This window comes from Pelmatolapia mariae, linkage group LG3_W, assembly GCF_036321145.2.
Source record: "Pelmatolapia mariae isolate MD_Pm_ZW linkage group LG3_W, Pm_UMD_F_2, whole genome shotgun sequence".
NCBI lineage: Eukaryota > Metazoa > Chordata > Actinopteri > Cichliformes > Cichlidae > Pelmatolapia > Pelmatolapia mariae.
The window spans coordinates 89,799,151-89,814,201 of NC_086229.1; positions in this window are offsets into that span (position 1 = coordinate 89,799,151).

Here is a 15,051-nt window from a genome sequence, read left to right on the forward strand (position 1 = left end):
ATAGATAAGTGTGTGTGTATGTGTGTGTGTATGTGTGTGTAGAGAGAGAGCTCTTAAAATTAGGTGGTGTTCTTCATTGTGATAGTAAAGGTAACATGGGTCCCCACCGTTTCTCAAAGACAGGTTTCTGTAGTCTGAGTATGTAATTTGTTCCATCAGGCAGATATCATACACTCTCTGGATCCATATATTATATGTGGTTTTAACCATCTGGTAGTTATGCATTTTAGGGCTACAGTGAGTAATATATTTTAGAAGGTAAATTGTGGCTTTGCAGTCAATATGTTCTGCAATCCTTCCCAACACTGCTACTGTAGGACTTAAGGGAATATTTACCTTGGAAAACGTCTTTGAGAGCATCAAATATCTGCCTCCAGAATACACAGAGTTTAGGGCAGAGCCACAATATATGAGTATGGTTGGCAGAGTGTGTCCCACAGTTCCTCCAGCATGAACTCAGATGTGTTGGACCCATCTTAGCAGTTATTTCTGGTGTTCTGTAGAATCTGGTGATATTGTTCCATTTAAACTCTCCATGTGTTTGAACTAGTGGTTTGCTGTGCTTCAGTACATATTTCCCACCAGGTGTCATCAGGTATTTCTTTCATTTATTTCTGCCTCCCATCTTTCCCTCATCCTCAGGGAATTATGCTTAATCATTGATGAGCCTGCGTTATAGATTTTACTAATAGTCTTCTTGTCTCTGTTTCTGATTTGTTTACTTTTTAGAAATTCTTCATTAGGTGTGGGGTTGGCAATGTTTCCCCAGCTTTTGAGTGCCGTCAAGAAGGACCTTAGTTGTAGAGATCTATAAAAATCTGTCCTGAGGAGATTAAATTCATTCTTCAGATGTTCAAATGTCTTAAAGTTCCATTGTTCCAATAGTTGTTGTACATATTTCAGTACATTATGTGCCCACGTTTTAAACCCAGTATCTGAGTTATTAGAGGAAAAGGTTTTCATAGATCCTGTGCTTGATAGTAAAGAAAGATACTTTGGTAGTCCCAGTGCTGACTGAATTTTATTCAAACTTTTTAATGTGTTTTTGTCCAGGTTGCCATTTCTTTTACGGGTTTTTCAACGAAAGGTAGTGTTTCCAGTGTTTTGGGACATTTACTTTTTTCTATTTTGAGCCAGAGTATGTCTATCATTTTGCAACCATGTCAGCAAAGGTTTTATTTGTGCAGCCCAGTAGTAATATTTAAAATGAGGTACATTAATGCCCCCCTTTATTTTGGGCAGCTGCAGGGTTTTGAGTCTAATTCTAGGCTGCTGTTTAGCCCACATGAAGTTAGAAATTCTTTCATTCAGCTTATCAAACATTGTCTTTGGGATTTCAACTGGTATCATCTGAAATAAATAGAGTAGCCTGGGCAGAACATTCATACGGATATATTCAACTCGACCTAACAGAGACAGGGGGACAATACACCACTGCTCTAAATCACTGCTGATACGCTGAATAATTTTATTATAATTTTTGTCAAACAAGTGGTCCGACGGTATGGAAATGAAAGTTCCAAAGTATTTAATACCCTCTTTAGACCATTTGAATTCACACACTCTTTTTAGGTATGATGTTGTAGAATTGGGTTTTGTTATATATAATATTATATCGTCAGTGTAGAGGGATATTTTATTTCATTGTTCCTCTGGATAGCAGCATGACTGGCAATTCCTAAAATGGTCTGTCTGGTTTAGAGTGAAAAAAATGCATTGAGCATTTCTCAAACAACCAGGGAACAGACAGGACAACTGCTCAATTACATTAAAAAAATATATATATTATTTGACTAAACAGCTATTTGAGCAACAAAAATCACAGACAAATGGTAGGATGTGTGATGTGTGTGTGCCAGTGAAGTAAAATTTGTAGCTGAGCATGAAATATAATATAATTAGGTCAGTGTCAGGGAATATGAAAGACAGTCACTTCTTTTATAAAAATGAGTGGAGATGTAATGAATTGTGTTTAGACATCAGCACTTATGTGTCACAAAATTTGTTCTTCATGCACTACGTTACTTTGTTTTTCACAGAATGTCACAAGTTTCAAAACGTTTGTTTGCAAATAAATAAAAGTTTAGTGTTGCAAGTGGTGCCACTGTTAAAACCTTTGACTTTAACTGTACTCAAGGGTGTAGATTTGGCATGGACGGAAGGGACATGTCCCCACCGATATCCAGCGATTATTGAATTGTCCCCACCAATAATTTGATCTCTTCGAGTAAAGAAAAACAAAACTGACAGAAAGAAAAAACGATCTGTCAACGTCTCTTTCACCCAGCGGTGCACAAAGAGTTAAATTACGTTCTCTACTGGAGTCCTACCTCATGTGACAAATATGGCCAATGTGATTGGCTGTGCCTTTCAGGGAGCTCTGTTTAGTTTTAGCAGTGGCAACCCTGCACTGCGAGGAGGAGAGGAGGATGGCAGCAAAAAAGTATTTTTCAAAGAAACCTGTAAGTCAGTTAAAGTCAAGTTCACTCATAAAATGTGTCCGTCATAATAACGTTACAGGCTATGCTAGGCTTTGGCACACATCAGTCTAAAATTGTATGTAACCATGAATAACGTGTTTTGGAAACTATCTGCACAACAGGCAGCACTATTAGTTATCTCAGTCTCCCAGAGTAGCATTTCTAATTTTGATTGAAACTGTCAGAGAAAACAGCAGCCTCGAGCAAGCCAGGATATTAGTTTACAGAGGCCGTTAAAATTATATGTCTAACGTTAAAATGTTGGTGACACAATAATTTCATCCCAGTGGTACTGACATATTCATAGGGTTAATTTTTGAGACAATATATCATGAGGTAGTCATGATTTTGCAAATATTCCACCTTGTAGTGCAGTTTGCACAAATTGTTTTAAAAATGCACTCACCCTACAAACATTACTGACTCATCATGATGAGTCAAGATCTGCACAAATTGACAGAAACACTGAAGCAGCTCCCCGTTTTATTCTTATTATCATGTATGTCCTATTTGTCAGGTGACAGAAGAACCAACACAAAGCACAGAGAGCAATGGTGATACAAGATCACAGGTGGAATTGGTTGATGACTTGGTGGTTCATTACTGTATTTGAAGCACATGTGTGACTGCATGTATGTGGAATGTCTCACTGTTATTTATCAGGTGACAGAGCTGCCTCTGCCATGTTGTAGCTTGGACAGAGGTGAAGAGGCAAGGTCACAGGTGACTGACTGATGATTTGGTGCTATAGATTAACTAGTATTTATTATCATGACAATTGTCAGGCTCCTTTTAGTCATCCCAGTATCTCCGGCTGAGGCTGAAAGAAGCTTCAGTGCTCTCAGAAGACTAAAAAGATGGCTAAGGTTAACAATGACTCAAATGAGATTAAACAATGCTGCTGTATGCCATGTCCACCAGGAGAGACTGGACGGTATAGATGTAAAACAAATATGCCAGCAATTTATCTCAGTTAACGAGAGGAGGCATGTGTTTGGCTGCTTCACATAGTGGACATTGAGTTGTTGTGTGGGGCACCAGTAGTCCATGTCTGTTGCTGTAACAGTAGTTCATGTTTAGAATAAAAAAAATCCCAGCTCACTGATCTGATCGGGGCAATAGTGTGCCTAAACTGTTGCATAATTTTGCTGAGAGATCTTTTACTTTGTGGTAATCTTAGGTGAGTAGTTTTATGGACAAAAACCACCAGGTCATTCAGTGTTCCCTTAGTGCTGATGTATAAGAGATGTTGGTGTACTGTAACTGAAGTAATGTTGTTAAGTCCTTAAAGTCATATTCTTTTATTGTCATGACTGTATTTGAAGCTTTTTTTTAATTTTTGTAAGATACCTGATTTATATGGAATATGGCTGAAGTCAACTAAAGTCTAAAATACTTAGTCAGTCATTTGTTTAATAGTAATTTAACGTTATATAATTCACATATAAAACTATGAATTGTAATTTTAAATGGTTTAAAAGCATGTAGAATAGCATATGTAGGCAAATATATTTCTCTCTTTTTTTTTTTTTTTATCAAGAAGCAAAGACAAAAAGGAAAAAAAGGAACAACCGGGCAGGGTTCGGTGGTTGAATCAAAACCAAATCTACGCCTTTGACTGTACTACCTGACTAACTGGAGGAAATTACTAATAACAACCCCAGTGTGCCCACAGCTGTCTGCAGCTATCTTTGGCAGAGGTGCTAAATCTTATCTGAAAATTGAAGAAACACTCACACATCTCACACATCTACTTTGGTAGAACAGCTTACAGGGATCACTCCCTTTGCTTGAGCGCTTGAGTTTTGTTTTAGCCTCACGCTACACAGTCAATTTCTCCAAAACTTAAGATTTCATTTTGGACTGAGAGGACTGACACGATGGCTCAACAGTGACACTGGATTTTAAGAGATTAAGCAAAATAATAAACATCTGAAAAAAGTGCTGCGAGCTATGGATACAATGCAAAAGTACACCATCAAACACAGAGGAGTGTTGTAGATCTCTGGATTTAATAATCGGAACATCAACCTCCCGCTCCACCACAATCACCCACACATGCAGGGCCTTGGGGTAAAGGTGTGTCACCAGGGTGCAGAGGAGGCATCCCCCTCTCTGTCCCCTTCTGGCTGCCTGTGCCTCAATTTTATCTCACAACTTAGACATTCACATTACTCACACTCTCATAACACATACATATAGGATCTTGGGAGTGGGCACGCTACACGGAATCCAAAAGACCATCAGGGTGTACAACCTCACCCCTGGCGTCGTTGCCCACCTCTCAATTCTAAATACATGTAGACATTGAGGGCTATCAGGAGGGGCTATGCGCTTACCTGCTGCTCTCTGGCAGGTAGCTCCATGCCCTCCTGGGTTTTAAATGCACCTTAGAACACACATGCATCAACACTACATATGAGCGGGTGGAGGGAGGTTTGGAGTCTTCTCACACGACCGTTCTCTGCTGCCTGTTGGAGCGGGGGGGCTAGGAGGAGGAATTGGCCGTCCGATTGGGGTCTGGAATGTGGGGCCTCCCTGCTGCTGCCGAGTCGGGGCAGTATGCTTCTCTCCACCCCAGGGAAAAGGGTAGCACTACCTGGGTCTGGGTGCAGTTTCCCCCTCCAGGGGCAAGGGTACCTAGACCTGGGGCTTAGAGTACGCTTGGGGAGTGTGATTGTGTTTGGAGCCCCTGCAAGACAGAACAAAAGCCTTTATGTGCCGATTAGGGCTGCACGATTAATCATTAGAAAATCGCGATCTCGATTCATACTTATGTGCGATCTCATTTCCAAATTACAACGATTAAAAAAAAAAAAAAAAAGACGACAACAATTGTACCGCATTTTGATCCAGGACGTAATCTGCATGAAAACAAGCGCTCACTCTTCCTGCTCAACAAATGACAAGGGCGGAGCCTTATACCACGTGATACAGAAGCTGTGCCGTGTGATGCTCAAATTGGCAGGAAAAACAACGGAGAGCACGTCAGGGATGACGAGGAAGTGACAGGAGAAAATCCGTCCCGGTCAACCACCCAAACATCAATAACGGGAACCTTGTACAGCGCTTCCCTATACACGTCGAACTCCCGCAGGCACAAAGAAATTACGGAGGCTATCACTTATCACCTGACCAAAGATATGGCTCCCATCAACACTGTGGAAAACGAGGGATTTAGGAAAATGATCAACACCCTAGACAAACGCTGCACAGTGCCGCCCCGCAGCTATTTTTCTATTGTTGCACTACCTGCTCTATACACGCAGTGTCGAGCAACGGTGGAGACGGAATTTCAAGCAGTACAACATTTTGCGGCAACGACAAAATGTGAGGCATTTATTGTTTTTATGTTTATTTATTGTTTTTATGTTCAGTCTCAACTGTTACGAAGTTGATGTGCAGTTAATAAGTGCAATAAATATTTATATTGGAAAAGAAAATCGTGAGAGAATCGTGATCTCAATTCTAAGCAAAAAAATCGTGATTCTCATTTTATGCAAAATCGTGCAGCCCTAGTGTACAGTGTCTCTTTATATCTGTCTCCACGTTGGGTGAGTGTTGAGTAATTGCATATGAGAGCATGAGGGTGGGTGTAACTACAGGGGTCCAACAAAGAATGGCCACGCATCATACTGATGTCTTCGTAAATTTATTTCTCTCTCTATCTCACTCTTATTGTCTTCAGACACCGTGAAAACTGAAGAAACACAAAGTTTACAACATAAATGTTTTGAGCTTGTCAGTCTCTCATACCAGTGTCCATAAACAGTCTTGTGCAAGCAGAACAGAAAAAATGCACAATAATGCATATCACAAAAATGTCCTCTTATTACCAGTGTAGAACACGTATGCAACATTATACAAACAATATAAATGAAACCATACCGTGTGCGCCTCTTGGACCACATGCAGAATGACATTAACGTTGAGGCTGTAGATGCATCTGTAGCCATGTATCCATGCTAGCTCCACCATGCCATGGTTGTGCTCTCAACCAAACTCTGGTCATGTGACAATTACAAACTCTACCTCATACAAACATTACAGCACTTTACATATTTAACAAACCCATATTTTGTAATCACATATTTTAGACATGTTTTTTAATTAATGTTACACTTTTATCATCTTATCTTATAAATAAATGAACTAAATTAAGCATGAATCTATCACAGAAACATGAAATAAACAACTTTATTTTAACTGTCTCAGGGACAGTTACACTCCCACCAAATTACTATGATTTATGAAATGTAAATAATTTGAATAAATCTAGGAATTTACAGAACCAAACAGTACTTAATTGTGACAAACTTGCAAGTCAATCCTAATACTTTAACCATCCCATACACATTTACAGAAGTTCCACTGGAACATTCTAGTTACTTTCTATTAGGACCACTAATTTATGTATAGGGCGTTCAAGAGTGGATGGTTTATTGAACTTTTCACCCTCTTTCGCTAGTTTTCTACTTCCTAGTTGTATTCTGGCTTTCCGAACCAGACCATCTTCATCTTTGCAAACATCCAGTACTCTCCCAAGCTTCCATTCACTGCGAGGGATTCCGTCTTCTTTCACAATGACAATGTCGCCTATTCTCACATTTCGTCTTGGAGAGTGCAAGCGTTGTCTTAGTGTGATGTTTGAGAGGTACTCATTCCTCCACCTACTCCAGAATTGCTCTGCCAAATATTGAACTCTGCGCCACCTTTTCCTGGCATACAGATCTTCTGGCACAAATTTTGCAGGTGGAGGCAGTCGTACAGAGGTTTTCATGGTGAGTAAATGGTTTGGGGTGAGTGGCTCTAAGCCTTTGGGATCACTGATGCTGTCGGTGGTGAGAGGATGGCTATTAACAATCGACATGGCTTCATAGAAAAATGTTCTCAAAGAAGCATCATCTAATCTTCCAGCACTCTGTGAAAGGACCTTGGTTAAGACACCCCTGACTGTCCTTATCTGCCGTTCCCAAACACCTCCCATGTGACTGGCGTCAGGCACATTCATAACAAAGTCACACTGTTTCCTGGCCAGGTAAGCAGACAGTCTGTCCTTATCTACTTCCTTTAAGGCCTCTGTCAGTTCATTTTTTGCCCCAACAAAGTTTGTTCCTTGATCAGATCTGATTTGTCTGATGGCTCCACGAATAGCTATAAAACACCGTAAAGCATTTATGAAGGCATCTGTCGTGAGATCTTCCAACATTTCTATGTGGATTGATCTAGAGGACAAACAAGAGAATATAAGACCGTACCTCTTATAGTCCTTGCGGTTTTGCTTAGTATGGAAAGGTCCAAAGCAATCCATCCCGCAATAGGAAAATGGTGGTGAGGGGTCAACACGAGCGGCCAGTAAATCAGCCATCCTTTGTGTTTCTGTTGGCCTGCGAGCTCTCCTGCATGTAACACATTGCTTAATGTGATTAGCCACCACTTTGCTCCCACCAACAACCCAGAAGCCATTTGCTCTCAGCTCATTAAGTGTCTGTCCTCTGCCTTGATGCTGGGTTTTCTCATGGCACTGATCTAAAATCAGGTGTGTAATTATGCCATGTTTGGGTAGGATTATTGGATGCCTCAAGTCAAGCGGTAAGGAAGCCTTCCTTAACCGCCCTCCTACCCTGAGAACACAGTCTTGCAATATTGGGTCAAGTTGGAACAAAGGATGGCTCTGTGGTAATTTACCATGGCTGAGTGTTTGTATTTCCTCCTTGAAAGCATCTTCTTGTGCTAATTTTATAAGCACATGACTTGCTTTTCTCCTGTCTTCCACATTTATACCCTTTGTTGCATTGGCTCTTTTGGCTAGTTGCTGGATCCTAGCAACTACATTACTGCTGTATGCCATTTTGAGAACCTTTTGAGTCTCTCCAAGAAGTTCCTGTCCTCTACTACCTTTGTTTGTAGTATTTGTGTCGTTTTGACCTCTGGATCACCTACCAGAAGGTCTGGAGTTGAGTCTGGTGTGACAAACTCTCTTTCCCACAGGAAATGAGGTCCAATGAGCCAATTTGAACAGATCAGTTCCGCTACTGTGAGGCCTCTGGAAGCGTGATCCGCTGGATTTTGATTGGTGTCAACATAGTGCCACTGTGCTGGATCAGTTGCTTCTCTGATTCTTTGCACTCTATTAGCAGCAAAAACGTGAAATCTGCGGGCTTCGTTATTAATGTAGCCCAAAACCACCTGTGAATCAGTCCAGAAATACTCTTGGTCAATTTTGAGCTCCAGTTCCTCTTTTAGCATTCTGCTGACTGCTGCGGACACCACTGCTGCTGTTAATTCCAGCCTTGGTATGGTTACAACTCTCGTGGGTGCAACTCTTGCTTTGCCCATGACTAAGGAGCAATGCACTCTGTCTTCACTCATCACCCGAACATATGAGCACTGACCATACCCGCGATTGCTCGCATCTGAAAAGTGGTGGAGTTCTATTCTCTGGACTTTCCCAAGGCTTTCAGGTACAAAGCATCTTGGGATTTGGAGTCTCTGCAGGTTCTTCAGATCAGTGACCCAACTCTCCCATTGTGGCTTCAATTCACCAGGCAGTGGCTCATCCCATCCAATGCTCTTTAGACACATTTCCTGTAGAATTTTCTTTCCTATTAGAAGGAAAGGAGCCAAGAAGCCTAATGGGTCAAATACAGAGGCTATAATGGACAGAATTCCCCGTCGTGTTACTGGTTTCTCCTCCAGGGCAACTTTAAAGGAGAAGGTGTCACTGCTTACACTCCACCTTACTCCCAACACAGTCTGAACTGGGAGTTCATGATGACTGATGTCCACATCCTAGGCTCCACTAGCTCGTTCACTATCTGGAATTGACTCCAGGACTTCTCTGTTGTTGGATATGAACTTTTGGAGCCGTAGTCTTGCCTTTGCACACACCTTCCGCACATCTCTCACTAGTTCAATGGCTGCATTCACAGTTTTTACACTGATTAGCCCATCATCAACATAGAAACTACATCTGATGAAGTTGGCTGCTGTGGGATGTTCCCTTTCATTTTGGCTCGCAAGATACTTCATTGCATAACTTGCACAGCCTGGTGAGGATGCGGCCCTGAAAAGATGGACTTTCATGCGATATTCTTTTGGCTCTGTGTTTGTTTCACCATTTTCCCACCACAGGAATTGCAAGTAATTTCTGTCTTCTCTGTTTACATGAAATCTGTGAAACATCTTCTCCACATCACAGATGATTGCAATTGGGTGTTGGCGAAATCGGCAGAGTACTCCAGTCAAACTGTTAATGAGATCGGGTCCAGTCAAGAAGTGATCATTCAGAGCTGTGCCACTGTACTTTGCAGAGCAGTCAAACACAACCCTGATTTTTTCCAGTTTTCTCGGGTGATAGACGCCTTGATGTGGAATATACCACATATTTCCTTCTCTGGGATCATCTTCAGCTCTTTCAGCATCACCTTCCTTGAAGACATTGTCCATGAACCTTACATAATCGTCCTTAAATTTGGGATTTTTCTCAAACTTCCCTTTCAGGTGCTTAAGTCGTACCAGAGCCAGACGCTTATTTTCTGGCAGCTGAGGGCGTGCCTTAAAGGGAAGTGGCATCTCTAGGTGCCCATCAGCATTCTGGTGTATTTTCTCATTTAGCAGTTGCATGAACTGTATGTCATCTTGTGATATGCTCTTTTCTCCAGGAGCTATGTCTTTGAAGTCTGACTCAAGTACTCTGATGATGGTGGCTGGTGTCAAGGGTGGAAGTTCCTTAACAGATAAGCGATGGCACAGGCCTGTCACTTCTGCTGATGTTGCCATTTTTTGTGAACTGCCAACAATGCTCCAGCCCAGGTCTGTCTTGATTGCATATGGCTCTTCGTCACCTCCCGCGATTACTTGCCGTGGTGCCAGTGCTCTAGGACAGTCGTAGCCATCTTTTAGTGGGAATGGATGTTTGTATCTGTGTGTGCCTGTATGTCTGTGTCTATATGTCAGGTTGGGTATCAGACGCAACCTCTCTAGGGACATCTCAGGCCCTCCAAGGTATGGAGGCCTATCTCCCCCCACCACTTCCCCTTTCAGTGGCAGACGCCCTCAGACATCGGTGCGTTGGTGGTTCTTTGTGTCCGGGGATGGGCGTCCAGGTACACACCGGCTCACTCCTTGGTGGCTGCTTGTCGGGGCCTGGAGCCTGGGGCTCGCTCGGGCCACTTCGAGGGTGGGGTGCCCTCAGCTCTTTCTGGGATAGTGGCGCGGCTGCCCCTCTGTTGGTCTTCCTTGGTCTCTTGTGTTCTGAGGACCTCTGGATGTCTGGAGTCTTGATCTCCTCCATACCTGCTTCATGCCCTGGAGGACGGGGCTGTGGCTCCCCACACCTTCTAGCAGATCATTACATGAAGGAACCTTTTAAATACAAGCGTGCTCATGCTCACAGGTGTACACACGGGTGATCACACACACAAACTACACCCTTTTTGGCTGCTACCTCAAAGCACACTGTGCGCTGTCGATCTTGCGTGCTGCACAATAATGTTTAATATTTAGTATTTACTGTTATATTCCCATATATCATTGTGATGTTGTTTATTATGTTGCTCTTTTTTTTCTTCTGCTTGTTTTCTCTTTTTTGTCTCTCAACAGGTGATCCAGGTGATTGATATATGTATTTTTTGTCTGCTTATTTTGTTGGTTTTAGTTTTTTGCACTTTATCCCCATCCCTCTTCCCCGCTGTTTTTTTCCCCTCTTTCTTTCTCCCTTTTCTTTTCCCCAGTGAAGTCTGTCCCGTATTTAACAAGTGAAAATAAAATAAAATAAACAATGAAAGGTGAATCAAATAGACCATTACGGCAAGGCTGGGATGGTCCATTTGGTAAAGTAAATCCGTTGGGCCTCTTTCTTCGCCTTTAGACAATAATTCTGATGGCAAAAGAGCCAAACGGGACAGGCCAAAAAAAACAAAATACAAACAAACAAAAAAAAACCTCATGGTTGTTATACTACATTACACATGGAGGCATTTTGCAGATGGGGCAATGTGCCACTCAATAGCTTCTTAGAAAATAATCTATGAAAGTGTTTCTATTTTGCAAAATCAAGCAGGGCAATAGGAATTAAAGCTATCACACTAACCGCAAAAGATTGCGTTTGTCCCCCGGTATAGTTTTACTGTATGGTTTAGTAGCAAATTAGATAAAAATAAAAAGCATCTCATTTCTTCCTTCTTTCATATTTTATAATAATGATTGGTTTAATGGATTTGCAGTAAATTTCATGTGCTCTGCACAAAGGGAAGATTATTTTTTTTAAAAAGTATCAGTGTCCAAAAATGTACAGACCCAGCTGTTCCATAGCGTTGAGTCACCTCGCAAAAGGAGGAGAGCTTGTTTATTTCACAGGGTCAGTGCTCTTTTACCTCGAGTGCACTTGTGAGGACACTTCTCCACACTTTAAATGTGCTCTGATGATGGGAACTTGTGGTAACATTTAGTCTTAACTGACATAACATATTATATCTATAAATGTGATTAAAATGTTTACCCATGACTAACTTTTTTCATTCAGAACAAACAGCATATTTCAGGTTAGGGCTGCACAACTATTTTGTCCAATATTAAAATGACAGTTGTCACAATTATTCACAGATTGTAATGGCAAAATGTGTTTTGATTGCACTGTCGTGTCAGAATACTGCTTTCACCTTTACATTGTGCTACACTCATGTTAAATAATCTTCATAAATTAATGTTTACAAACAAAAAATATAAAGTTTTCCACTCTGTTATTTGTACCTGCACAATAGATGTGAATGAAACTCAAACCTATATGAGCTCCTTCTCTGTTTCCCTGCAACATTTTGTGTAGATCTAATTCTTTGCCACATAAATAAACTTCTGATGTGTTTACAGTAAATGTATTTGATGTTAGCTTATTTTGTTACTTTTAGTGGGCCTATGACATTCCGTACCCAGTTATTATTATACCACTTAAAATGTTAAGTGTAAATCATCCCCAGCCCACAATAGTAGCTGAATTTACAACGATTTCAGATCTTTTTACTTTTCAATAAGAAACCACCGATGTGTAAAACAGGCTGACAACAGAATGATGTAAAACACACTGCTGTAACTGTGCAGCTCTCAGGTTTTATCTATTGTTTCTCTGTGCGGCCAGCAGGGGGAGGTATTCTGCTTAATATTATTATTATTTTAAATATTAATGAAAACAGTTTTCTTGAAATTTGCAAATCTGTTATCTGCTTTTATGACATTTTTCACTGTGGATTACAACAACATCAAGATTAGAAAATGAAATACATTTATAGTAGGTGATCATTAATCAGTGTTCTTGGCACTAATAGAGGGCCCCAAAAATCAAAATTTCCTTAGGGCCCCATGGAGGGCCAACCCTTTTCACACTTCAAGGTTTGTGCCCAAAATACAATCATCCATCCTTCCATCTATTTATTTTCTTCCGCTTCTATAATTCAGGGTCACGGGGAAGCTGGATCCCAGTTGTTTTTCACACAGAGGGCCAAGCAGTGGAGGGAGCTGCCGACCTCCCAGCAATACATGTAAAAGCTTTATTTTATACTAACTCTGGTCAACTTTATCTATCATAAAAATTTGTTTGATGATCTGAAACATAAGTGTGGCAAATATGCAAATAGCTAAGACATCAGGATGGGGTAAATCCTTTCTCACTGCACTTCTGTTAGGCGACTGAATGAAGAGACAAAGTCAGCAGTCTGGCTATGAATGTCTTTAATGTTTCCCAGATCAGAATCACAGCATACAGTGTATAATAACTTCTAAAGTAAACAGAAATATCATCACCTCATTTATTTATATAATTTTACTTTACTTTTTTTTAATAATCATCTTTTTTTTATTCCATTATTTAACATTTTTCTTCATCTCAAGTCTCGAGTTTCTGAGTTCAACAAAGAAAGTAGAAACAAGACAACAGGTGCAGATTTGCAATGGACACCAAGCTGAGGGTTTCTCTGTGGGTGTCACTGTCTCTGTGCACGTTTGACACTGTGGACGTGACACGGGATCATCCAATCATGAAGTTTTGCCTTGCTGACAGTTTTTGAGTGTTGAAGTAAAATAAATCCAGCAGTTAAACCACAGAAAGGACAAAGTGTGGCTCTAACAGCTGTTGAACACACACAGACTTTGATGTTCTCCACACGTCACACATCGCTCTGCACTTTTCGAGCATCCAACTGTTTTTCTGCTACATAACATCACTGCACGAGAAAAACAACGGACAGACAGACAGCACAGTGTGACACGAGCAGGTCAGACCACCTGTGTGATCTCATGAGTCTGTGAGGATATGAGGCATCTTATGGTATCAAAGCCTGGAGTCTGTCAAACATGGCTACATGTAAACACTGCTACATGTTAGGTGAGCTAACATTTAACTGACTGCACTTTTTTTCAGTCTCAGTTTAGGTCATTTATGTCCTTACTGCGAATCACTGAAAGGCAAAGCTGGCTTTTATCGCTCTGATGTTACGCACATCATGCAGCACAGATTCATCTCTGATCACAAGACTCATATTTCAAAATAAAAGCGAGCTAAGGCTTGAAAAGAGGACGACGATTTTATAATAATAGCAGAGAAAAGAGCAACGAAACGATTTAAAACTTGATGAAAATGTTTTTCTCACTAGCAAATCCTAATAAACAGCATGACTGGCCCTCTGCTGTGAGGGGGCTTCAGCGACCTTCCTGCTACAGGATGGTCACATGATAACGATCAACGTTATGACAAAAATACAATAAATGTAGAAAAAACAAAGACAAAACTGATCGGTGGTAAGGATGAACTCATTTGAAACCTCAAGCTAACGGCCATTTTTTTCTTCTCATTACAAACTGCACCTGTTGTCCTTTGTCATCACAAAATAAGCATATCATTCATTCACTCCAAAAAAACAAAAAACAAAACATAAAATAAACAAGAAACTTAATATTTACAAATATTTTTTTCTTACACTTAAAAATGTACAGTTCTGATCTTCTTCCAGATGTTTCGTCTCCATCCCGACTCCCAGGTTGGTATTTTCTTCTCTGTCCAGTGACCTCAGAGTGAGCGCTGAATGTGCCACAATGGCGCCCTCTAGTGTTAGCTTATAAAACAGACAAGGAGAAAGAACAGAGCCGAATGAAAGGACTCGTTTGTGTTCTCTCCTCTGCTGTAGCTGTGTGGTGCTGAGGTTAACTACACAACCCGTCGCCGCCTCCTTATACACAGGAGTGAGTACAAAAGGGTTCGTATGGACGCGTCAGCTGGCCGTCCTTCTGCTCGACGCTGTTAGCTGAAAGATGATGGGATCATCCTCTGTCCTGTATTTAAGGCTGAGAGTCTTTGTCCAGTCTCTTTTCCACTGCTACTGTCCACAGCACTGATCCACCTGCAGCACAGCCCCAGTCAGTTGTTTTATGATTTACATTGTGCACGTTTCCCTTCCAGTGAGCTTACAAAACCTCTGACAGGAGACGTCAGGCATGTGTTTCCCCCACCTCCCCTTTTAGGCAGTAATAAAATAAAAAAACAAACAATCAAACAGGCCAAAGCTAGAGCACAAGCAAAGAC